We start from the raw sequence: 26661 nt of genomic DNA on the forward strand, positions 1-26661 counted from the left end.
TCACTCTCTTCACTTGTCGGCCTGGCTCCTCACCACACAGCGTTTGGTGACTTAACTATCTCTGAGGAGTGCAGTTCCATACTCAACAAGGCCTGTGCTCCCTCCACTGTCAAGTTTTACTCTGCCAAATGCAAAACACTCCTGCCATCCACACTCTTCTCCCCCGGAGGATGTTTTGCCATATCTCTTATCGCTGGCCTTTCTCATTCATTGTTTAAAGTTCATTTGGCTGCAATTTCGAGGTACAGGAGACGTTAAAATCAGTTGTCCCTAAGGTCCTGCAGACTAGTGAAGGAATTTATGAAAGGTCTTTTTAGAGCCTACCCGCCAGTTCGACCTTCTTCAGTGCTCTGACAATTGAGCATTGTGCCGTCTCATCTCATGAAATCACCATTTGAACGGATTCTCAAGTGTGATTTGAAATACCTCTCTTGGAATGGGGCTTTTCTCTTAGCCATCACGTGTGCGGAACATATTAGTGAAATTCAAGCTTTCTCAGCAATGGAACCTTACCTTCAATTCCAACAGGACAGGGTGGTGCTCCGCACGAATCTCCCGTTCATCTCCAAGGTACCTACCACGCTCCACCTGAATGAACCTATAGTCCTGCTTTAATTTTTTCCTACTCCGTCAACACCAGCGGAGAGAGCTCTCCATTCCTTGGACATCAAACGATGTTTGAAGTTTTACCTGCAAAGGACAAGACCTTTTTGTAACTCTACCCAACTCCACGTCGTCTTCTTTGGTCCTAGGAAGGGTCAAGTTTTGACTAGAGCTTCAATTGCACGTTGGGTTTCTTCTACTATACTTTACTGTCATGAAAGAGCGGGACGCCCGCCTACATCTAAAGTGACCGTCCATTCCACTAGGAAGATGGCAACGTCCTCTGCCCTGTTTGCCGGAGTGCCTGTACCCAACATCTGCATGGTGGCAACCTGGACGAACGTCCATACCTTCACAAGGCACTAAAGCCTGGATACCTTACGGTAGACGGATATTGCCATTGGTCAAGCAGACCTTCGTTGTCTGTTCGCTTAAGGTAGGCCTCATTTTATTGAGGTTTATTCAGAGTTTTTTATTATCATTATTATTATTACTTCTTGCTTATTTCACTATTCTGTGTTTGTTCTTCTATTGGGTTTTGGCAAATGTTATGTATATTTTATGAATGCAGAACTCATGTTACTAGTTTGCAATTCTGGTTTTAATACTATGTCGCATGGTGGGATGGTTCACCTGTTTTTCCCACGTCCATTAACTATTATGTACTGCTTACTAGTCTGATTCAATCATGTGCATCTTTAGAAGATGCAATACTAAAGAAAAAACAAGTTAGTTACTTGTACACTGTGGTTCTCCAGTAGTGATATCTTTTATGGATTTACATGAGGCCCTCCGTCCTCCCCTTACAGGTGCACCTTTCCATACCTCTGTTATTTTGCTAACTAAACTTGTGCTCGAAATCTGAGGTATGGTGACCCTGCGGAGGATGGATGCTCAAGGGTCTGTGATGTGATTGGCTGGAGTTTGGATGTTATTTAATGAGGCTAACTGGTTACTAAACGCTAGTGATTTTCAAGGGGGATTGTCCTTTTAGCTTTTATACTGCTATTTTACTGTTATCGTGGGACTCCCATCATGACGACGGGGAAGCTTCAAGCATGAGAATCTATAAAAGATATCAATACTGGAGAACCATGGTGTACAGGTAAGTAACTTGTTTTTTCTCCCAAAGCTCTTCCTTCTCAGGAGGAGGCCTCATCTGTCAAGGACAGGCAGCAGCGCAGGCTCACACACGCCACTAACCTGATGCAGGGTGTCCGGCAGAAACGACTTCTGATGCTAAGCTCTCTTCTCCCAGCCAACCACGAAACCCACAGTGGAAGCAATACACACTGTGTGCCCTCGTACCTAGCCGGGAAAGGGGAAGTGGATAAAATAATAAATGGGTAGCGATGATTCTTTGGGATCCCCCGGGAGTCTGGTCACCAAGATGCGGAAGACAGCATGGAAGGGCCCATCTGAGTGGGGAGAGTAATGAACACCGTTAATACTATAGTTCAGGTGTTTCGGGGTGTATCTGAAACAAGACCTAGGCACCTCACTTACCAGAATCATGCACCACCCAGGCCGTGTAAGAAAAAACCTCCAAGCAATCCTGCTTGATTAATAGTAGTTCAGCCAATTGTTCAGGACTGCAGCAGGCAGTAATCACAAAGAAAGGAAATGGTCGCGATTTGTTGAAAAGCACAAACCGCCTTCAGAGCTTTGCCACAAAGTGAAGCCAAGAGACTGCTAAACAACTTCACAGTAAAAAGGTCTCTGTCTCTCAATGGCAATATAGTTCATGAACCAAACATAAAGACTTTGGACTACAGCTCCCAGAATCCTTCTCCTGGGGAGCTCCAGCACAGGTTATCAGCGCAGCGCGTCTTCTGCAGTACGTTGCCTGACAGATCACAAACAAACGAATGTCCCAGTTCCGCCCTAAACTAACTAACTACAAACTAAGAACACGAAGGAAGAAAAACGAAAGTGAGCCCACTTTCGTTACAAGAGTACTTAGCCACAGAGCTCAGTCAGTCAGCAAGGCGCTGGGGGAATCACGGGTTCTTCAACAGGAAACTTCTTGCTTCTCGCTGGGATCCGGCGGGGAACACCATCCGCCACTCCGGTCGACTTGGGAATCACATTGACAAGCACCGTCCGTCTGGGTGGGAGGTGCTAATATGCCTTTTGGTCTCGTGGCACTTCCTGCTTGCCCCTTGGAATGCTGGTCATTGTAGTTCGCTCGATTCCTTCTCCTCATGTCCCCGCAGGCATACCATCTCCTAGATCGTGATAGTAGAATCCTTCCTCTACCCCCGGGCACCACAATCGCTACAGAACCCCCTCTCGAGGACTGCCGACTCGGCGGTCGACCCGGCTTACCCGGATGCAGGGCATGGAAACGGTCAACTAGCTCTGGACAGTGCAGGTTCCCCAGGGGTTCCCAGGACCGATCCTCAGGGCCATAACCTTTCCATTCCACCAAGTACTGGATTCTACCCCTCACCATACGGGAATCTAGAATGGACTGTACCTCAAATTCCTCCTGACCATCCACATCAATCGGGAGTGGGGCTACTGGTACTCTCATAGTGGGAGGGCAAGGTACCAGGAGGGAGACATGAAACACTGGATGTATCTTCCAACCCGCCGGGAGTAGGAGTCTCACTGCAACCGGGTTAATCACTTCCACTATGCTGTAGGGCCCCACATATTTAGGTGTCAGTTTGGTATGCCCTTTAATGTGGAGATTCTTGGTGGAGAGCCAGACCTTGTCTCCCACCCCATATGATGGTTCTACTCTCCTTTTCCTGTCAGCGAAGCGTTTCTGCGCGGACTGAGCATCAGCCAGGCTGTTTCGTGCGTCCAACAACACCGCTCTGAGATGGGCGTGGTGTTCGTGGATGCTAGGAACAGGGGAATGGACAGGCCACTCGAAGGGAAGTATATGTGGATGATACCCATGGAGACAAAAAAAAGGTGAACAACCCAGTGTGGAGTGCACAGCATTATTATATGCGAATTCGGCCATCCAGAGTAGCACAGTCCATTCCATATCATTCCTCAACGAGAAACAACGAAGATATTGCTCCAGGGTTTGGTTCAGGCGTTCTGTCTTGCCATCCGTCTGAGGGTGGTAGCTGGATGACAGACGGGCATCGATGTTCAGGGTGGTACATAATGCCTTCCAGAACCGGGAAGTGAACTGGGAACCCCTGTCGGTGATCAATACACAGGGAAGACCATGAGCCCTGACAATATGTTGAAGGAACACTTCTGCCAATTCCGCTGACGTGGGTACCTCCTTCAGGGGTATGAAATGGCCCATTTTCGTTAAGTGATCAACGACAACCAATATCACTGTCTTTCCATTACATGGGGGCATCTCAACGATAAAATCCATGGAGAGAGTATGCCAAGGTTGTGGAGGTATGGGCAAAGGTCTCAGTAGACCCACCGGGCGAGCATGCACAGATTTTCCTTGCGTACAGATGGCACAATTCCTCACATAAGACCGGACTTCTTCTCTCAACTGGGGCCACCAGAAGGAACGTTCCACGGTGGCAATTGTTTTGTACATTCCCATATGTCCTCCTAGGACAGAATCATGAGACCAATTCAATACTTGTTGCCTTAGGGCTTCAGTGGGAATGAATAACGCAGTATCCTGATAGGCGAGATCATCCTTCATAGTACGATGTTCCGGATCTTCTTGTATCCACTCAGGTATGTTCATATCTGCAAGGGCTATTTTAACGTCTTCAAGAAAGTCGTCCGAGGACAGGAGAGCTACCGCCCCTACAATGGTTGTTGTCTCCTGAAGGATTAAAGGTGTTTCTACCTCTTCAGTCTTCCTCTGTTCGCCATCTTCCAAACGTGAGAGAGCGTCTGCCTTTCCGTTTTGGGTTCCGGGTTTGAATTTGATTACGAAATCGTAGTCGGAAAAGAAAAGAGACCACCGTAATTGTCTGGGAGTGAGGGCCTTCGCTGTCTTCAGGAATAACAAATTCCGGTGATCCGTGTAGATCTCCACAGTATGGATCGCTCCAAGTAGATAGTGACGCCATTCCTCACATGCCCTCTTGATGGCCAAGAGTTCTTTATCCGTTATGGCATAATTCACCTCACAGGGCGTGAGCTTCTTGGAGAAGAAGGCAACAGGATGTACTTGGCCTGTACTAGGGTGTCTTTGGGAAAGCACTCCTCCCACAGCATATTGGGACGCGTCGGTCTCCAGGATGAATGGCAATTGCGGGTCAGGGTGACGAAGAATGGGAGCTTGAGTAAACTGCTTCTTCAGGTATTGAAATGATATCTCAGCCTCCTTACTCCACACAAAAGGCATATTTTTCCGTAACAGACTAGAAATCGGATGAATGATTTTGGAAAAATCCTTGATAAACCTACGATAGTAGTTTGCAAAACCGAGAAAGCTTTGCACAGCTTTCACAGACTTCGGTGTAGTCCATGTGAGTATCGCTTCCACTTTGTTCGAGTCCATTTGAAAACCCTTCTCATTAATGACATACCCAAGGAAAGACACTTCTTGGACGTGGAATAAACATTTCTCCAACTTCGCATATAGAGAGTTCCTTTGTAACCGGTCCAATACGGACTTCACATGTCCGACATGTTCCGAAAGAGTGGAGGAATACACCAGGATGTCGTCGATGTACACAATGCAGTAGGTTTCCAGGCATCCCCGCAGAACCTCATCCATAAAAAACTGAAACGCTGCGGGGGCGTTGCATAACCCGAAAGGCATTACCCTGTATTCGAACAGGCCTAGCTTCGTTCGAAACGCCGTCTTCCACTCATCCCCTCTTTTTACACGCACCAAATGATATGCTCCACGAAGATCGAGTTTAGTGAAGTATTTGGCTCCTTTGAGCTGGTCCATGAGCACAGGTATTAAGGGGAGAGGATACCGGTTTTTTATGGTCACTCGGTTAATGGCTCTATAGTCAATACAGGGTCTGAGTTCTGCGCAGTCCTTCTTCGGAATGAAAAACATAGGGGATGAGGCAGGAGATGTAGAATGCCTGATGAATCCCGATGCGAGGTTCTCTTCTATGTACGTTTTCAGATATTCTGTCTCTTTCTCGGTCATGGCATAGACCCTGCTACAGGGAATATCGGCTCCTGGTATGAGATCGATTCTACAGTCGTATGCCCTGTGTGGAGGCAATTGAGTAGCTTGTTGTTTATCAAACACAGGGGAGAACGCCTGATACTCCGAGGGAAGTATGGTGGCACAACAGTATTTGTCTGGGGAGCATGAAGCCGCCAGACAGAGAGAAGACGAGAGTTCTGGAATGCAGGGAACAGTAGAAACCGGAGTACAATGCTCTTGACAGTAAGCAGACGACAAGGTAATAGTGCGTGCTGCCCAACAAATCTTGGGATCGTGGAGAGTTAACCATGGCATCCCCAAGATGAGCCGGAATTGGGGGGCATCAATGAGATCAAACTGGATATACTCCTGATGATCTTTTCCAGTTTGCATGAGCATAGAACAGGTATGATAGGCCACTGGACCCGATGATAAGACTGTACCATCCACAGCTTTCACCAACTCTGGTTTTTCTTTTTTCTCGCAAGCAATCCCTATTTTCAGGGCGTATTCCTGATCGATGTAGTTTCCGGTGGCCCCGGAATCCACTAAGGCGTCAATGTTTAAGGATTTCTGGGGGGTGACCCAGAGGATGATTTGGAGGTTCATATGCGCCACTGCAGGATGCAAGGTGTTCGCAAGACAGGGGGAGATCATTTGTGGCAAACAACCCAAGTCAGAGACCTCTTCCTGGTTTGGGTTCTTCAGTTTTCCGTCGGTTGCTCGGATTCTACTAGGGCTTGCACCTTTGAAACGGGGTTTCTGGCTGAGACCGTATTCCTGGCTCTACAGTCCTTTATGAAGTGGCCCCCTTTTCCACAATAAAGGCATAGCTTCAACCGACGTCTTTTCTCCTTCTCCTCCAGTGTCAGTGGACCACGGATACCACCGATCTGCATGGGTTCAGGACCTTCGGAGGGTTTAACACGGTCTTCGGTAGGACCCCTAAAGCGAGGGTAAAAAGGGCGAGAGTCGCCTCTTGATCTATCCCCTCTTCTCTCTAGGAGCCGGTGATCCAATTGTACTGTTAAATCGATGAACTCTTCACAGGTATCGGGCAACTGTACCACTTGTGCCAGAACGTCCTTTAGTTCTCCGCGAAGGCCTTGATAAAACAATGAGATGCGTTTTGCAGCGGGCCAATCAGTCTCTACCACCAACCGGTTGAATGAGGTGATATAAGACAGTAAGTCCTGAGAACCTTGACGTATGGTGAGTAGTTCTCTATCCAGGGTCAGCATGTGGGATTTACGATCAAAAAGCTTGCGCAACTCCACACAAAAAGCAGAAAAATCGTGCAACACTGGGTCATTCTTCTCCAGCAATGGGATATTCCAACTGGCAGCATTACCCCCCATATAAGACATCATGAATGCTGTCTTTGCCGAATCATCTTGGAAAACCCCGGGTTTACATAAAAAATGTAACCTGCACTGATTCAAGAATGTTTCAAATTTGCGGGGGTCTCCATAAAAGCGTTCAGGGGCAGCTAACGGAACGCCTACGGTCTGTACCACATGTACAGTATGAGCAGCATCAGCCGATGATGCACTAGAGGTGGCTAATTGAGGGGGAACGGAGAACCCACCCCCTTCTGCTTCCACAGATTTTTTTGCACCAGGGGGAGGTAATGTAGCTGGTTTAATATAGGGACTACCTCCCGCTCCTTTTTGGACTAGTCCTGCGACTTCCCTTCTTAGAGTACCAACTTCTTTGTACAGGGTCTGATTTTCGACTCTAGAAGTGGCTACTTCCTGCTGCAAAGCGGCCATGCCTTCCACCAGGGAAGTCAAGACAGCCTCAACATTCATCGTTCGGGCCGGTGTGTAAACTTAGGCTTGTCAATCTGTCAAGGACAGGCAGCAGCGCAGGCTCACACACGCCACTAACCTGATGCAGGGTGTCCGGCAGAAACGACTTCTGATGCTAAGCTCTCTTCTCCCAGCCAACCACGAAACCCACAGTGGAAGCAATACACACTGTGTGCCCTCGTACCTAGCCGGGAAAGGGGAAGTGGATAAAATAATAAATGGGTAGCGATGATTCTTTGGGATCCCCCGGGAGTCTGGTCACCAAGATGCGGAAGACAGCATGGAAGGGCCCATCTGAGTGGGGAGAGTAATGAACACCGTTAATACTATAGTTCAGGTGTTTCGGGGTGTATCTGAAACAAGACCTAGGCACCTCACTTACCAGAATCATGCACCACCCAGGCCGTGTAAGAAAAAACCTCCAAGCAATCCTGCTTGATTAATAGTAGTTCAGCCAATTGTTCAGGACTGCAGCAGGCAGTAATCACAAAGAAAGGAAATGGTCGCGATTTGTTGAAAAGCACAAACCGCCTTCAGAGCTTTGCCACAAAGTGAAGCCAAGAGACTGCTAAACAACTTCACAGTAAAAAGGTCTCTGTCTCTCAATGGCAATATAGTTCATGAACCAAACATAAAGACTTTGGACTACAGCTCCCAGAATCCTTCTCCTGGGGAGCTCCAGCACAGGTTATCAGCGCAGCGCGTCTTCTGCAGTACGTTGCCTGACAGATCACAAACAAACGAATGTCCCAGTTCCGCCCTAAACTAACTAACTACAAACTAAGAACACGAAGGAAGAAAAACGAAAGTGAGCCCACTTTCGTTACAAGAGTACTTAGCCACAGAGCTCAGTCAGTCAGCAAGGCGCTGGGGGAATCACGGGTTCTTCAACAGGAAACTTCTTGCTTCTCGCTGGGATCCGGCGGGGAACACCATCCGCCACTCCGGTCGACTTGGGAATCACATTGACAAGCACCGTCCGTCTGGGTGGGAGGTGCTAATATGCCTTTTGGTCTCGTGGCACTTCCTGCTTGCCCCTTGGAATGCTGGTCATTGTAGTTCGCTCGATTCCTTCTCCTCATGTCCCCGCAGGCATACCATCTCCTAGATCGTGATAGTAGAATCCTTCCTCTACCCCCGGGCACCACAATCGCTACATCATCCCACTCAGTTATAAGAAAGGTAGCTGATCTTCTGGATTTACAGTTGCCCACTGCAGAGGTCCGAACTAACATTCTGACTGAGGTTCTGCACGCCTCTTCATCAGCGGTAGACCCTTTGCTTCCGTTCAACAAAGCTTTGACAGAACCAATTTTGAAGGTTTGGCAAAAGCCAATGTTTGCACTAGCAGTGTCCAGAATGGTGGAAAGGCGTTATAAGGTTTCACATGGGGATCTAGCATTTTTGTCATCACACCCTTCAAACAATCAATCATGGATTTGTGAAGAGCACTACTCACCCGTGAGGGTCTCAAGGCACTGTTGGGAGGGGGGTTTCGAGCAGCTTCGTCTCATCTGAAGAGCTAGGTTTTGAGGCTCTTCCTGAATGCTTGCAGTGTAGGGGTTCGTCTGATACTGAAGGGGAGTTTGTTCCAGGTTCTGGCCACGATGTAGGAGAAGGCTTCACCTGAAAGCTTGGTGGTTCAAGCTTCATGTTCCTCTAAGCAGTCTGCAGGTTTCTTCCCCTCTACTCTGGGGGATAGGGATTCTAAGAAGCTGGAACAGTCTGCCAAGAAGATGTTTTCATCAGGTAGCATGGCCTTGAAATCTACAAATGCCACTTGCCTGTTAGGACGGTATCCATGCTTTGATGCACACAGCTAAGGAGGTGGCTCCTAAGCCTCCAGAAGATGTTCATGGTCACTTCATGGAGGTGCTGGCAGAAACCCAGGCAGCAGCCAGTCAAGTGATCCAGGCAAGTCTCGATACTGTGGACTCCGTTTCCAGGGTGATGGGCTCATCCGTGGCCACCAGGAGGCATGCCTGTTTGAGAGGATCAGGATTCTCTCTGGATGTTCAAGCCACACTGCTGGATATTCCCTTTGATGGCTCCAGGCTTTTTGGAGCAAAGGCAGACTCAGCTCTGCAACGTTTTAAGGATAGCAGGGCTACTGCCAGATCCTTGGGCTTACAGTCCCAGCCTGGGGTTTTTGGTTTCCAGAGATTTTGTGGCTTTGAGAAGGCAGCTTGAATACAACAAAGAGGGGGGAGAGAGAGAGAGAGAAAAGTGGATTCAGTCTCCCTTGGCAATATGATTAAACAAAATGGAATCCACTCAGACAGTGGTGGTGATCCCTAAAGTGATGGGGAGCACACAGTGTTGTTTAAATGCCCCTCACACACCAACAGGCCCCTTGGTGTCATGCTTCATCATCGGGGCCTTCGCACCCCTCTACGGAATGCGGCGTGCTACGACTTGATGCTGCGTAGGAGCACTTGGTAGTGAACTATGTGAGGGTGTGTGTTTAGGGAAGAAATGTGAGTTAGCGAGGTGAGGTGAAAAAAGTGAGGTTAAAAAATACCTGGCTCGTAGGAAAAAATTATTTATTATGTCCTCGGCTGGTATTATTAAGGTCATCAAACCTTGAACTTTAAGTAAGCCTTCATTTTAACAACTCTCTCCTCCCCTCCACATCCATACCTGGGAGAAAACTATTTATACTGTAGATATATGTCTGTGTTTTTCTGTGTGTCCTTTTCAATGTTTTCTTTTACAGGGTCCTTGAACCATATATTGGGTTCTGTTTTACCCTCATTCACTAGTTCAAGGTCAAGTTCGGGCATTTATAAAGCGCACTACTCACCCCGAGGGTCTCAAGGTGCTTGGGGAAGGGGTTAATTATTTGTCGAATAGCCAGGTTTTAAGTTCTTTTCTGAAGGAAATGTGGTTTTGAGTAAGGCGGAGGTGAGTGGGGAGTGAGTTCCAGGTCTTGGCAGCAAGGAAGGAGAAGGATCTGCCACCCATAGTGGATTTTCGGATGCGCGGGACTGCGGCGAGGGCTAGATTGGATGATCTTAGTTGGCGGGTGGGTTTGTAGAAGGACAGACGAGTGTTGAGGCATTCGGGTCCTAGATTGTAGAGGGCCTTGTGTGCGTGGGTGAGAAGGCGGAATGTAATTCTTTTGTTGACCGGAAGCCAGTGGAGGTCTTTTAGGTGTCCGGTGATGTGATCTTGGCGAGGGATGTCTAATATGAGTCTCGCTGATGCGTTTTGGATGTGTTGGAGTTTTTTCTGTAATTTTGCTGTGATTCCGGCGTATAGTGTGTTACCATAGTCCAGTCGTCTCGTGACCAGTGCGTGGGTGACGGTCTTTCTTGTCTCGAGGGGGATCCAACAGAAGATCTTTTTGAGAATGCGAAGTACGTTGAAGCAGGAGGATGAGACTGCGTTGACTTGTCTGGACATCGAGAGAGAGGAGTCTAGGATGAAGCCCAGGTTGCGTGCGCGGTCTGTGGGTGTGGGTGCTATGCCCAGGGCGGAAGGCCACCAAGAGTCGTCCCAGGCAGAGGGGGAGGATCCTAGGATGAGCAACTCCGTTTTGTCTGAGTTGAGTTTTAGGCGGCTATGTTTCATCCATTCGGCTACTTCTTTCATGCCTTCGTGAAGATTGGTTTTGGCGGTGTTAGGGTCTTTGGTGAGGGAAAGGATTAACTGGGTATCATCGGCGTAAGAGATGATGTTAAGGTTGTGTTGACGCGCGATGGAGGCAAGTGGACTCATGTAGACGTTGAAGAGGGTGGGACTGAGTGAAGATCCTTGTGGTACACCGCAGATGACTTCGGTGGCCTCTGATTTGAATGGGGGAAGTCGGACTCTTTGAGTTCTCCCAGCGAGGAATGAGATGATCCAGTCCAAGGCTTTTCCTTGTATGCCGATGTTGCTGAGGCGTTGTATGAGGGTGCTATGGCAGACTGTGTCGAAGGCGGCGGAGAGGTCGAGTAGGATGAGGGCAACTGTTTCTCCGTTGTCCAGTAGTGTTCGGATGTCGTCGGTCGCTGCGATGAGGGCGGTTTCGGTGCTGTGTTTGGCTCGAAACCCGGATTGAGATGGATCGAGGGAGTTGTTGGATTCAAGGAAGGCGGCGAGCTGGCAGTTGACGGCTTTCTCAATGACTTTGGCCGGGAATGGGAGGAGGGATATGGGTCGGTAGTTTTTGAGTTCAGAGGGGTCTGCTGTGGGTTTCTTCAGAAGGGCGCTGAGTTCGGCGTGTTTCCAGCTTTCTGGAAAGGTGGCAGAGTTGAACGAGCAGTTGATGACATCGCGGAGATGGGGTGAGATGATGGAGTCCGCTTTGTTGAAGATGTGGTGGGGGCAAGGGTCGGTTGGCGATCCAGAGTGGATAGAGTTCATTAGGCGGATGGTGTCTTCAGTGGTGATTGGGTTTCAGGCGCTAAGGTTGTTAGTTGGCGGAGTAGGATCTGAGGGGGGTGGGGAGGGTTGATCGCTGGGAGTATTCTCGAAGCTGTTGTGGATGTCGGCAATTTTGTTGTAGAAGAAGGAGGACAATGCATCGCAGAGGTCTTGGGAGGGAGTGATGTCGTTGGATGCTGCGGTGGGGTTGGTGAATTCTTTGACGATGTTGAAAAGTTCCTTGCTGTTGTGAGTGTTGTTGTCGAGACGATCCTTTAATGCTGATTTCTTGTCGGAACGAATCAGTTGGTGGTGTTTGCGGGTGGCTGCCTTGAGGGTGGCCATGTTGTCGATGGTTGGGTTTTTTCTCCATGTTTTCTCCAGGGTGCGGCACAGCTTCTTGGATTTTTTTAGGTCATCATTGAACCAGGGAGCCTTTTTGCTGGCTGATTTGATCTGGTGCTTTTTCAGGGGTGCTAATTAGTCAGCACTGTGGGTGATCCATTGCTTGAGATTAGTGGCCGCTTGGTTTGGGTCCAATGAGAGGGTGGGAGGGTTTTGGTTTAGTGATGTGAGGAGTTGGTCAGAGGTGATTTTGTTCCAGTTTCTCCGAGGAATAGGTTGTGGGCGGTTGTGGGTCAGGGTGGTTTTGTAGCCGAAGTGCACACAGCTGTGGTCCGTCCAGTGGAGAGCTGTGGTGCGATCGAAGGAGATGTGCTTGCTAGAGGCGAAGATAGGGTCGAGCGTGTGTCCGGCTACATGGGTGGGGGTGTCAACAAGTTGTTTGAGTCTGAGGTTGGCCAGGTTGTCCAGAAGGGTGGTGGTGTTGCTGTCGTGTTTGTTTTCAAGGTGGTAGTTGAGGTCTCCTAAAAGAATGTAGTTCTCGGAGGCGAGGGCATGAGGGCTGACGAAGTCTGTGATGTCATCGCTGAATTGAGTGCGGGTGCCTGGAGGCCTGTAGATGAGGGTGCCTCTAAGTGTGGTCCTCGGGTCGGTGTGGATCTGAAAGTGGAGATGTTCGGCGGTTGCAAGATTATCGTCGGAGCTGGTTATGATTTTGATGGTGTTCCTATGGATGATGGCGATGCCTCCTCCTGTTTGATTGGTGCGGTCTTTTCAGGTAATCTTGTAAGCGTCCGGTATGGCTACGGCGATGTCGGGTGCTGATGATGTGTTCATCCATGTTTCTGTAAGGAAGGCGATGTCCGGTGACTCAGTGTCGAGTAGGTCCCAGAGTTCAGTTGCGTGTCTGTGGACTGAGCGGGTGTTCAGCAGGATGCACTTCAGGTGGTTAGGGTCGGAGCTGTGAGTGGAGGAAGTGGGTTTGGAGAGGGTCCTGAAGCAGTTGAACTTGCAGGAGAGGCAGGCGAATGGGCCGTGGGTGCGTCCTGGGGTGGCTTCGCAGCATTGTGGTGTGCGTCCGGGGTTGAGAGCGAGGAGAGTTGCGGCGTCGTATGTGAATCTAGGGGGTTGGGAGCGGCGGGGACCAGGGGGACTGGCGCTGGGCGCGGTCCAGAGGTGGACGGGCGTAGACGGACTTACCTTTGGCGCACCTTCGGCGCGCATGGGGCGCGACTGCTGCGCGTGAACGCTGCACGCATAAGCATCTGCCATAAATGGATAGTGGGGGGAGAGGCGAGGGAGGGTCAGCTGGGAAGGCGGGAGCGGGGTGGAGACCAGGGCAGGGCGACACAACAACAACAAAATGGCCGGCGGCCTTACACGGAGCAAGCAGATGCACTTCTATCAGCAGAAATAAATGGTTAAGCAGTAACACACAGCGCAATACGGCAATAGTAATGCAATGCAAGGCAGCAATACAAATCGTCAATTTCTCTCTGAGCAAGCAGCGGAGATGCGCTACGATACCAAGCAGTGAGGCGAGGCAGGTCAGGGAGCAGCGTGGGGGAGCGACCGCGTCTGCAGAGAGCAGGACGGTCACAGCGCGATATAGTCAGAGCTGCGCAGGTAGTATTAGTGGGAGGGAGGGTCAGCTGGGAAGGCGGGAGCGGGGTGGAGACCAGGGCAGGGCGACACAACAACAACAACAACAACAACAACAAAATGGCCGGCGGCCTTACACGGAGCAAGCAGATGCACTTTTATCAGCAGAAATAAATGGTTAAGCAGTAACACACAGCGCAATACGGCAATAGTAATGCAATGCAAGGCAGCAATACAAATCGTCAATTTCTCTCTGAGCAAGCAGCGGAGATGCGCTACGATACCAAGCAGTGAGGCGAGGCAGGTCAGGGAGCAGCGTGGGGGAGCGACCGCGTCTGCAGAGAGCAGGACGGTCACAGCGCGATATAGTCAGAGCTGCGCAGGTAGTATTAGTGGGAGGGAGGGTCAGCTGGGAAGGCGGGAGCGGGGTGGAGACCACGGCAGGGCGACACAACAACAACAAAATGGCCAGCGGCTTACACGGAGCAAGCAGATGCACTTCTATCAGCAGAAATAAATGGTTAAGCAGTAACACACAGCGCAATACGGCAATAGTAATGCAATGCAAGGCAGCAATACAAATCATCAATTTCTCTCTGAGCAAGCAGCGGAGATGCGCTACGATACCAAGCAGTGAGGCGAGGCAGGTCAGGGAGCAGCGTGGGGAGCGACCGCGTTGAAAGCATTGTTCTTTCCTCAGTTCCTGGACATCCGACTATGATGTTTATTATGTCTTTTTATTCCACAGGTTCTCTTCAACGCCAATTGGGCGCAACTGAGCTTATCCATAAAATTAACATTGATAGGTACATTTCACCTAGTTTATATTTTTGTAGAATACACTTTGACATTCCATGTGAGTAAGGTGAGGATAACGTGCATATCCTTGTCCTGAAGAAGGAGTCGTTGTACTCCGAAACATGTTGACACTCTTAAAGGTTGATATACCCTAATACGTATATAATCAACCTCACCTTGCACCTTTTTAATAATACCGGCCGAGGACATAAATCATTTTTTCCTACGAGCCAGGTATTTTTTAACCTCACTTTTTTCACCTCACCTCGCTAACTCACATTTCTTCCCTAAACACACACCCTCACATAGTTCACTACCAAGTGCTCCTACGCAGCCGTAAGTCGTAGCACGCCGCATTCCGTAGAGGGGTGCGAAGGCCCCGATGATGAAGCATGACACCAAGGGGCCTGTTGGTGTGTGAGGGGCATTTAAACAACACTGTGTGCTCCCCATCACTTTAGGGATCACCACCACTGTCTGAGTGGATTCCATTTTGTTTGAGAAGGCAGCGCCATTTCGAGGCAATCTTCAGCAGCAACAACAGAAGCAACAGAACCTTCTGTATAACTCATACAGAGGGAAGGGAAGAGGTAGTCTGCGAGGGGCCGCTTGCTAACAGGTCTCTAACTCCTCCTTCTTCCCTATCCCCCTCCACTGGTTCTGTGGGAGGCAGCTCTAGAAACTCTATCTTGGAGCATGTTTGACCGGCAGGAGGTGGGGGGTCCTATTTTGTACAAAATTAGAAATCTGTGACATCAGATCTTTGGGTTTTAAATCTTGTAGAAAATGGGTAGGCCCTTCCTTTACAGGAATGACCCTCGCCTTACCCTCCTCGCTAGGGCGGGTGCTTGGAGGATCTATCTGTTGCTTCTGCAACAGGAGGTCCTGTCCTTGTTACAGAAAGGTGCGATAGAGATGGTTCTGGAGCAGGAAAGGGTTCAGGGATACTACTCCCGGTATTTCCTGATCCACCAAAAAGGACGGGCGATTGAGGCAGATTCTAGACTTCAGGATCTTGAATTTTAACCTCAAGTAGAAGAAGTTTAAGATGTTGACTATAGCTCAGGTTCTTCTGTCACTGCGGCAGGAAGACTGGATGGTGTCTATCGATTTACAGGATGTGTATTTTCACGTTCCCATCCTGAAGTCACATCAGACGTATCTCCATTTTACGGTGGGGTCTCAAAATGATCAGTTTGCAGTCCTTCCGTCTAGTCTTACATCCGCGACACTGGTCTTCAGGTAGATGATGGCTGTGGTAGCAGCGCATCTCAGAAGGTCGGGATTCCTGTTTTTCCCTATCTGGACGACTGGCTGCTTAAAGCAAAGTTGCCAGAGATGGTGCTGCATCATCTGCAAGTAACAACTCAACTATTGTTCGACTTGGGTTTTTCGATAAATGTACCTAAATCTCACCTCGTGCCTTCTCAGCGCAACCTGTTCATAGGGGCAGTACTGGATACTACTCTGAGTATTGCTTTCCCGCCTCCTCGGAGGATTCTAGACATCCAACCTATGGTCCTAATGTTTCAAGATGGAGCAGCCAACCAGTCCTGAAGGTTTTGAACCTGCTCGGTCTGTTCGCTTCCTGCATACTGATGGTCAACCATGAACGCTGGCTCATGTGGGCACTCCAGTGTTATCTCGGCAGGCAGTGGTTGCAACACAAAGGGGAACTCTGGTAGGTGATCAGAATCTCCAGAGACACATCAGTGGATCTGTTATGGTGGAGTGTTTCAGGCAATCTGTTTCAAGGGAAGCTGTTTCACCCTCCTTCACCGGTGGCCACAGTGATAACGGATGCCTCTATTATGGGGTGGGGTGTTCATCTGGGGGATCTGGAGATCAAGGGCCTTTGGTCTCCAGAGGAGAGATTGCTTCACATCAATCTTCTGGAGCTGCGGGCTATACGTTTGGCTCTTAAGGCTTGTCTTCCCTCCCTTTGTGGTCAGTCAGTTCAACACTACCACGATGTGGTACATCAACAAGCAGGGAGGTGTGTAGTTGTATAGTCTGCAGATATGCTCTGCGACTCTGGTCCTGGACTCAGTACCTCCAGCTTTGCGTAATTGCAAACCATCTGGCCGGGCTGCTGAATGTGAGTGCGAACAGTCTCAGTTGGCAATAATCGGCCGATCATGAGTGGTGTCTTCATCCGGAGGTGATTGCTGCATTTTCAGGATATGGGGCTTTCCTCTGGTTGACCTGTTTGCCTCTCACAATAACACGCACTGTCCGTTGTTCTGCAGTCTCCAGTATCCAATGTGGCGAGTGTTGTAGGAAATGCTTTTCAACTGGATTAAATCTTTCAGCTTCTTAAGGCGTTTCCTCACATTCCCTTCATTCCTCAGGTTCTGAGGAAGATTCACCAAGACTGGCCCAAGTCATATTGATCATCCCGGATTGGCCAAGAAAGGTGTGGTACACAAACCTTCTTCACCTCTCATCGCACTCTCTGCTCCGTCTCCCTCTCAGGGCAGACCTCTTGCAATTGCAGTGGCAGGTTCTACACCCCTACCTCCAGAGCCTGCACCTTCATGCCTTTAGATTGAACGGTGCAACCTGAGTTCCTTATCTCTCCCACCGGATGTGGTGGATGTTATTTTATCTGCCAGAAGACACTCCACCAAACCTGTCTAGTCCAGTGGATTGGCCAGATTTGTTCAGTTGATCCTTTGAAGGCTCATTTGTCTGATGTACTTGATTTTTCTCTCTCTTTGGCTCAGCAGGGTGGTGCTGTGGTGACTGTTAAGGGCTACTTGTCGGCCTTGTCAGCCTTACTTTGTTTGCCAGACCAGCCATCGTTGTTTAAGTCTCCTGTAGTCATGAGGTTCATTAAGGGTCTCACTAATAGATTTCCTCCCACTCCTTTTATTGTGCCTCAGTGGGATTTAAATTCAGTCTTAAATTTTCTAATGGGATCTCCTTTCGAGTCTGTGCATATTTGTCCTTTGAGGATTCGCTCATTCAAAAAAAATTCTGATTGTGATTACTTCTGCCAGGAAGGTTAGTGAGCTATAGGCTCTTAGTTCTAAGCCTCTTTTCACCACTATCCATGCAGATAAGTTAATTCCCAGGACCAGAGCTGCTTTCCTGCCTAAGATGGTTACTCCTTTTCATCTAGGGTAGTCCATCACTTTACCCACTTTCTCTCCCCCCTCACCCTCCCAAGGAGGAGAGACTTCACCGCCTGGACTCTAAGAGGGCGGTCAGCTTTTACCTGGCCAGAACCAAAGACTTAATGCTGTACGACCAGCTTCTTATTGGTTACGTGGGAAAAATGAAGGGCAAGGCTGTCCACAAGCGAACCTGTCCAGGTGGATCCTCCTCTGCATCATGATCTGCTAAGCCTTGGCTAAGAAGGAGCCGCCTGAAGATATTAGTGGGTATTCCACTAGAGCGAAGTCTTCTTCTTCGGCTTTGGTTAGAGGCGTCCCTGTTGTAGACATCTGTAAGGCAGCAATTTTGTGAAGTATAGTGTTTGGAATCAGAGGTGAGGAGGGAAAGCCATTTTGCATGATCTGTGCTACAGGATGCTTTGGTATAGGTAGGAGGACACCCTCCTCCTGTAGCGGGACCGCTTGGGGATTTAATTCTAAAGGTGAAGAATCCACAGGCAGATGTATCCATCAGAAGAACAAGTTACTTACCTTTGGTAACGCTTTTTCTGGTGGATACAGTATCTGCCTATGGATTCCTCACTGACCCACGTCCTCCCCGTTGTCTACCTACTTATACCGAGAATAATTTAGGATATGACTTGTATTTCTTTTTCAATTGAAATATGATGCTTGTCGCTAGGAAATGTCTATATTTTGGAATTTCTAGTTTGCTTTTTTTGTTTGAATCATATACTGTGTGAAAATACTTGTGAAATCTTGTCGGTTCGCCTGTTTGTATTGAAGGGAGGGAAAAAATTGGTATAACAGATGTCTGACCATCAACGAGGTCTTCCTATGGCTCCAATGACGTCACGCGGAGTCACGAGCGGAGCCGTGCTTTTACGTCGACATGGGAGAGCTAAGAAAAAAGTTTATGTGGAATGCTGCGCAAGAGGTAATTAGGAAAATGAGGAATCCACAGGCAGATACTGTATCCACCAGAAAAGTGTTACCGAAGGTAAGTAACTTGTTCAAATAGAATACAGTTATTCAAAGGACACATATTTACATACATTATGTACAATATTAAACAGAAAATACGACAGTTGTACGCTGTGTCCCATTGTGAAAACACACAGTGTGCATGTGATAGTTCTATATACAGCAGAGACTTTCCAAATAGAGCCATCTAACTTTTTAATTCTCCCCAGGCATCAGACTGGGTCTGGACATTTTTCAGCTGTTCCTCTGTATGCCAGGTGAAGGCGTTGTACTGCTCCTTGATGATGTTGACTCAGGTTGTGATGTTAGTGGAGCCTTAGAAGTCCTCTCCAGTGTGCAGATGTCAGTTTCTTCTTTTCTGTGATGTAATGTTGATCCTGAGAAGCGTATCTGGCCGTTTTATCGGCCTGCTCTGACGATTTTTTGTCTGAAATAGTGTGCTTGCAATCTATGCCTTCTGGGTTTAGGTCTTGTGCTCAACAGAGGTCTGGTACGGATCCTCGTTCCATATGCATGTAGTGCTTGGGTGAACACTACAACACAAAGAGTGCAACACCTGCCAACAGCTGAAACCAAAGGTATGCAGGAGCGACAAATGAAGCTCCTGATGGTGCAGTTGTCGAGGACTTCCAGTTCTCCCAAATGTAAGTTGACTGTGGTTCGACAACAGCGCCGCTCCAGGGGCCGTTCTCGTGAACGGTAAAAGGGGTCCAAGTCCTCATGCTGAGGACTCTACACAAGAGTAACTCCTGTGCTCACAAGCCTTTCCATTGAGCTGGCCCACTCTGGCCCGCATGAAAGATACTTTCCTCACCCCGGGCCCCAAGGAGGTGATGGTGCAATGACTGCATCCTCGGCGAGAGGTTCATCCTCTACTGCAGATAGGCCCTTAGACACAGTGACGCCGGTGCACAGCCCTTCAGGGTTTACACCTCTGGTGCTGACTGACTCTGGAGTGACGTCAGTTCCTCCGGGACAATGTTTCAATTGCGTCAGAAGGCTCCAAAGCGGAGTCTGTGCACCACCCTGCTGAGTCTTGAGACATTGACATCCCCTCAACTTTTTTTGTCGGCATCACCGTCGGCGCCATCTGACACCCTTCCACTTTCTCATCCTGAGGTCAATACGGTGCTGTGTCTGCGTCAATCGATGTTTACAGAGTCGATAATTCATGGTTCTGTGGAGGCTTCACACGAACAGTTTGTGGAAGGAAATGAAGAAGGAGTTCTTATGCATCCAGTGCCTACAGATCCTCATATGATGGATAGCTGGATTTCTGACTTAGGCGACGCAAGCAGGTTAGAATCATTACTGGCTTCTGGCCTTCTATCTACTCTTGGCCTTGCCTCGGAAGCCAGCTCTTCCTTGGCACATATGGTAAAATTGACTGATGTTCTATATTTGACTATGCCTTCGGTGGAGACATTTACAGACCCCCTCATTGAGGTCAGTCAGGGATTGAGCCAGTGCTACCCTTTTGTGAGGCACTATATGATATTTTACTGGGGGCATGGGCATGGTGCACTTGTGGGCCGCACTATTGCCCACAAGCACAGTCAACCGACACACCACAGTTAGTGGTTCAGGCAATGTGGATAGTCTTGCTCATACTCCGATTGACAAAAATTCCCGAAAGCAAGACACTTGTGGAAAACGTACATGTTCTTTTTCACCAATACGGCGTTACATTCCATTAACACAATTTGCGTCCTTGGACGTTTTTCTCATGCCTTATGGGATTCGTTACTGCCATTGTTTCCAGAGGCTAATGGGAACAAACTGAGTCAGTGGATTTCGGATGGGCAACAGGCGACAAGGTTAATTGTTAGGTGTGGAATGTACACCACTGATTTGATTGGTCGAGCCATGATGTCTTCTGTGGCGTTACGCCAACGAGCTTGGCTTCGTCCTACTGGATTTTCAGAGGCAGTCCAGTCAGCTTTAATTGACATGCCATTTGATGGCGTTCATTTGTTTGGTGCCCATGCAGATGCCGCTTTGCTTACGTTTAGGGACCGTTGTGGTGACTCAGACCCTTAGCCCTGTTCTCTTCTTTCAACTGTTACTGTATTATAAGGGAGAAGTTTCTGTGCAGAAGGCTCCTTTTGGTTTGTAATTTGGCACAAGACTGCATTATGGTATGCTTTTTTGCAATGTAACGTCACCAGATGCAGTGTTCCTGCATTTGCTGGCCTTATTTCTTGTTATTTTTGCTGTTGATGACTGGTTGTTTTTCTTTGAGGCCCTACATGGGTTTTTTCCTACTCGTAGGTAGGTTTCTTGGTTATCTCTGCTGAGGAGATTCTCACTCAAGAGGTTTGGATCTATGGTTTCTTTCTCTTGTGAAATTGATTACCTGTGTTACCTGCTTGTGGAAGCATTTGCAGTAGACTTATTGCCTTTTCATTTCACTAAACGTGGGTCTCTGTTGGTGCAGGACCTGACCTGTTAGTTCATTGGAACTTCGGTTTCTTGGATCATGGTTTTCTTTTGATAACTTCTCTCCTTTTTTAAGCAATTTGTATCCCTTAGATGTGATGGTACAGCTTTTAGTTCCGTCCTTTTGGAGTGTTTTTTCCTCCGATTGTTTCAGGATTTTCATTCTTCAGTCATTGCAGATTGCAGTGTATTTATTTTTTATTCCTTCCGGTCTATGACATCAAGGTATTTCTTTTTCTGCACGTTTACCATGTTACACCTGTAGGATAAAGGGTGTATCCATCATTGTGGATTCTTTGTGTCTCTTACACCTAAGTTGTTTGTGTTTCATTTTGATGGTTTACTTACACAAGAAACATCTTTTCTAGTGTTTTTCCTTTGAGAGCACGTTACACTTATCCCTCTTAAGTTTAAAAGGTTAGGTTGGGAAGTGCTGCCAATTACCGTTTAGTGAGGTGGCAGGTTTTCTTTTTTCCATTCTTCTTTGAGTGATCCTCATCTGATTTACTGATAGGCTATAGCCATTAGTCGGTTGAAGGAAGAACTCTTTTCGGTCCATCTCTTAAGTGTACTGTTATTATATCCTGTCTATTTGGGAGTGCGTATTTCTATGAAGTACAGGTAGGTTTTCTGGCTGTACATGTTGGATATAATTCTGCTCTTTGTAAGGGTACAGATAATGTAGCAATGTTTTTTTACCATCTCTGGTTAGGAGACAGTGAGTGTCTTCTTCACTGGTTCTTATATGTGTGGGGCCCGTATATTGATGTACACATTCGTTGGCCAATGAATATGCAGATTTGCATAGGTGTTTTGTATGTATGTGTATACAAATATATATGGCAGATTTATGTTTGTATGATCGTTACCTTTCTGTTGGGAGATAGTTGGTATTGGATTTTAGATAATTCTTTTCCAGCTTGCAATGTATTTCTATTTGCTGCTGTTCTACTTTTCCACCTCTGTGAGGTTACATGCTAGGTGAGCCTCTAAGTTCACTCTGTCGGTTTTCCTTTTTATTCAAGGATATATCTTGATTTTAGCAGTACTTGTTCTTATGTTTAGTCTGGCAGTAATTTCCATGGATACTTCTTTAGCCATGTTCCACTATAACTTGGTTTAGAAATCGCTTGTGTTGGGGCCTTTCAGCTCATGGTCCTTTTATTCTGTCAGTGATCCTTACATATGACAAAAAAACTATTATCCTTCTTCAGCTGTGATTAAGATGGTACTTTATTGCCACTATTTTTATTAGGAGCCATGCTCTTTTTCATCTATTCCTATGTGTGTCGGGTCTGTGGCTAATTTCGACCAGTTAGTTCTCTTTCGTAACTTTTGTAGGATTAGGTCACAGGCCTGGTTGGGTATAGCGATGGTGCTAAATTCAAAAGTTAAGAAATCTGCAGCTAGATGTCTATATCAGATGGAAAAGTTACTTACCTTCGGTAACGATATCTTGTAGAGACATAGTCTAGCCGCAGATTCCTTAACACCTCCCCATTCTCTCCACTCTGCCAACAACATATGATGTAGGGGTTATTCTCTGTTTCAGTACTGGTTGTATACTCCAAGTGTTAACTGTTTCGTGTAGTGGTATGAGTCCACAAACCACATAGTCTTGCTTCATAGGTATTGTTCTGGTATTACTATACCATTCATTTCCATTTGTGTCCGGTAGAGTGAGAGGTGTTTTCTTCTGCAAGGCTGGTTAATGCACTAGTGCACAGGGTTTCTTGTAGCTTGTGCTTCGGTGATTCATTTGGTCTTTTCCTTAAAGTCCTTGCCATAACATTTATTGACCAAAACATTTTCCCTTCTCCAATAGAAATGAGGGGCCTCAGCTTTTGGAATTTCACATGTGAAATAGAATGCCTTCTATTTTACCCTTCACCAAGGTGCTACATTTAACAAATCTATGAGTATGTTTTAACCATTTATGGCTTTCGTTAAAATTAACGTCTAAATGGCGGTTAAGGACTGCATCTTGCCCGTAGCGAAAAGACAAGTATATGAACAACAGCGCAATAAAAGAAATATTTCCTTTTTCGTAGAGACATTGGAATTATTTGTTAAAAAAAAACTACACCTCCCAGCATCCCATGGGACATTGACCGCTTTGCTAATAAGCGCCGAACCCATGACGTGTTAGCACGGCGCCAGAATCTATTGCCAAATGAGGTTCACGGGAACAAGACTACCGACGGTAAGAGCTCCTAGGGAATTCGGACCCGCTTTGAAATGTTAAAGATTGAAATGACTGTAAACACTAGACCACTCGACTTTGAATTTCAAAACTTTAATAACCTTCGATCTCATAAGCGCGAAGACGGCAATACAACCGCCGGTTAACAAAAAAGAAATAGACAACGCCATAGTTAAAGCGGCCACGTTTTTTTTGTCCGACTATTATTGTCAAACTGTTTAAACCATGGCGATTTTTAACGAGTTCACAGAAAAACATAACCCATCGCTGAGAATTCTCTTTGCTTTGTTTTTCCAACAGATAAATTCAAAATGTATGCATCTATTTTCATTCACTGAGGCCGACTCATAGACGCCATTATTACAGAGGATTGTACGAACAGACCTCAGTAAGTAGTTTTGAGAATTGCGGTTAGAGGCTTCATTCCTTCCTTGGATTAGCAATTCATAGACTGATCTTTCTCTGTTTCACAGTTTTCACCAAAGAAACCTAGAAGAAACCCCGACAGGTACTACGTGAGTGAATGTTGCGCCGAATGTTAAGTTGAGTCTCTTTTGTGTGTTGAGATCTGACTGAGTTTTTTGTGTCAATTTTATGTTTTTCAGATTGTATCTGTTTTTGGTCCTGAGGAGAATCCCACGGATTCATGGGATTCGAAACGCGTCGACCCATTTACATTTGAATATCTGTTTCATTTGTATTTGATGACTGTGTGTCATCTGATTTATTGAAATGCAACTAAATGATCGCATATCGTGCATTTGATTCATTGAATTTGTGTTTAATCATACTCTTTGAGAATCAAGCTCTCTAGGCTTATCCTAGTTGTATATATTAAATAGCATTCTTTTCAACAAATCCTTTTTCACATACCTGTACATTTTTTCACATACCTTTTCACTTCCCCACCACTTGTATGTGTTGTGTATTTATCCAGAATAATTGTGGGATGAATGAAAGTGTTGCGAGGTTGATTAGTAAAGTTTGAAATATATGTGGTTTGTCTCCCCCCGTGTTGCCTACACAACCCCTTAACACACCAAATTGTACATATCCACACCCCCCTTTGTGAATAAGATTCTAGAACGAAAAATGTATGTCATTCTGTCTTTTGTTTATACATATAAACAAAGAAAAAAGCTCTTAAAAACTTTTGTAAGTAGAAATAAGATACCTACATAAAAAATATTTTTGAAATATATTGGACTGAAAGAGTGGTCATTCTAAGTTGAGAATTATCAACTCAGCTTATTGAGTCTATGGTTAATTTGTTCGAGCAGTACTGGCAATTGTTTTGTTTCATATAGTTGCGGCGTAGCCTTACTGCGCTTAAGCCAAACCCTTCTTTGTTTCCAGGCTTTTTACTTCCCTGAGCATCACCCCCTGGTTCTGCCACAGAAGAGAGTGCTTCTTATGCCATTGTCATGCATAGGGTGACAGCACACATGGAAAGAGGCATAGTCCTCTGTTTGTTTTTGTGCAGCCATGCCGGTAACTCCGGCCCCTTGCTGTATGGTGTAATGGTGCTTGCATTGGCGCTAGGCAGCACAGAGTGCACCAGCGCAAGGTGAGAGCAGAACTGCTCCATCTTTGTAAATATAGAACATTTTAGCTCTCTCACTTTCTATGCTGCACAACAAGTTCCATTGCTACTCCGCGTTGTGTGAAATAATAAATGATTCCCTTGTCTCACCAGTGGTTATGGTACCACAACTGCTGAGAATCAAACTAGGTGGAAACAAGTAAGGAGAGAGAGATGTGCAGGACCACACGTTCTCTGAACCTTCTGAGAGAACACAATAGACCTCGGATTTCTGATGCATTTATCTAAACACTCATTCCTCACCTTCAAAATATCTCCAGGGCCAGGCTGAATCTGGATCATTATTCAGTAGTGGCCCTGCGACCTGATAAGTGATGCTTTGTGGCTACGCCCTGGAGGTGACAGAGCAGTCACATATAAGCGCCAACCAGACGTGCTGACTTCAATATCCTCCTTTCTACACCATTTGATGCTGATCTGGAGATTTACTCAACTTTGTCAGTCTTCAGATGGTTTCAAACCTCTTAGGACAGTGTGCTAGGGAAATAACCCCCACCGAAGACGATAGGATTGAAAACATACAGAGACTGCAGGAAGCAGATGTCAGTCATGAACCGCACAACATGAGTTTGTGGTACTTGGGTTGTGGTTGATGTCATCCTTGCTGGCAAATGTCCTTCCTCATATTCAATCTCGGAGAAATGAGTTGCCTGTTGTGGTGCTCTACTCAACTACATTCTACAGACCAAACTTGTGGTTGTGTTAATGTTTGTTCTCGCGAAGGTCCAGCAAGGCATTCCAGTGGACACAGCGAGTTTTTTTTGCAGCCCTGTCTGCCATTTTGTGTTTACCTCATCAACTCTCTCTATTCATATTGCCAGCTATGATGAATTTATAAAAGAAGTCTAGCTCAGGTTTCCTCCCTGTGCCAGTTGTCATGTCACTATATAAATCTAGCTTTACCATTTCTCATGAGAGCATCCTTTGAGCCGAGGCACAACTGCCCATTGCGACTCTTGATGCTCAAGACTGCCTTCCTCATTGCTATAATCTCATTGGGGCAGAATTACAAGCTTTTTGCGCCACTTTTGTGTCACTTTTCCCATGTAAAAAGTGACGCAAGAGTGGCGCAAGGGGTTTGGGAATCTGCCCCATTGTGTCACATGAGTGAGCAGCAGACACTTTCAGTAGCTCTTCCCAACACAATCTTTTTCTATACAAATTGGTGTCAGGGACCTGGGTGACCTTTTGTACCAGAAAGTGTAACTCATTTTCATGCCAGCTAATCTATTACTCTGATGACCTTTTTCACACCACCTCACCCCCTAAAGAGGCGGAGACGCCCTTTCAGCTCAACCCTCAAAGGGCGCTGAGCTTCCATGCTGACCTCACAAAAGATCTTTGCATGAATAGCTAGTTCTTTGTGGGATTTTCTAGAGCAAAGAAAGGAAAAGTGGTGCCGAAAAGGAAACTGTCAAGGTGGACAGTCTGCATCAAAATCTGCTATTTAATATTTTTTTATTTTAATTTATTTTATTTAATGCGATTTTATACAGTGCGAACTTTACCCGGTGTCAGAGCGCTTTACATAAGAACCAGTTTCAATACATAAGGACTTAGGATTATGTATGTTACATAAAAGATACATACAGAAAAAACTGCACATGTACAAGTTGTAAAGTCACACAAGGAAGAGAGTCACTCAAGGAAGCGATACAAATAGATAAACTCTAAGCGTCACATAGGAATGGTAGAGAGTACAAAGGTCTACAGCATATACTAGTGATTAGAGTTATCTCTATATACAT

This window comes from Lissotriton vulgaris, chromosome 10 (assembly GCF_964263255.1).
Source record: "Lissotriton vulgaris chromosome 10, aLisVul1.2, whole genome shotgun sequence".
Classification (NCBI taxonomy): Eukaryota; Metazoa; Chordata; class Amphibia; order Caudata; family Salamandridae; genus Lissotriton; species Lissotriton vulgaris.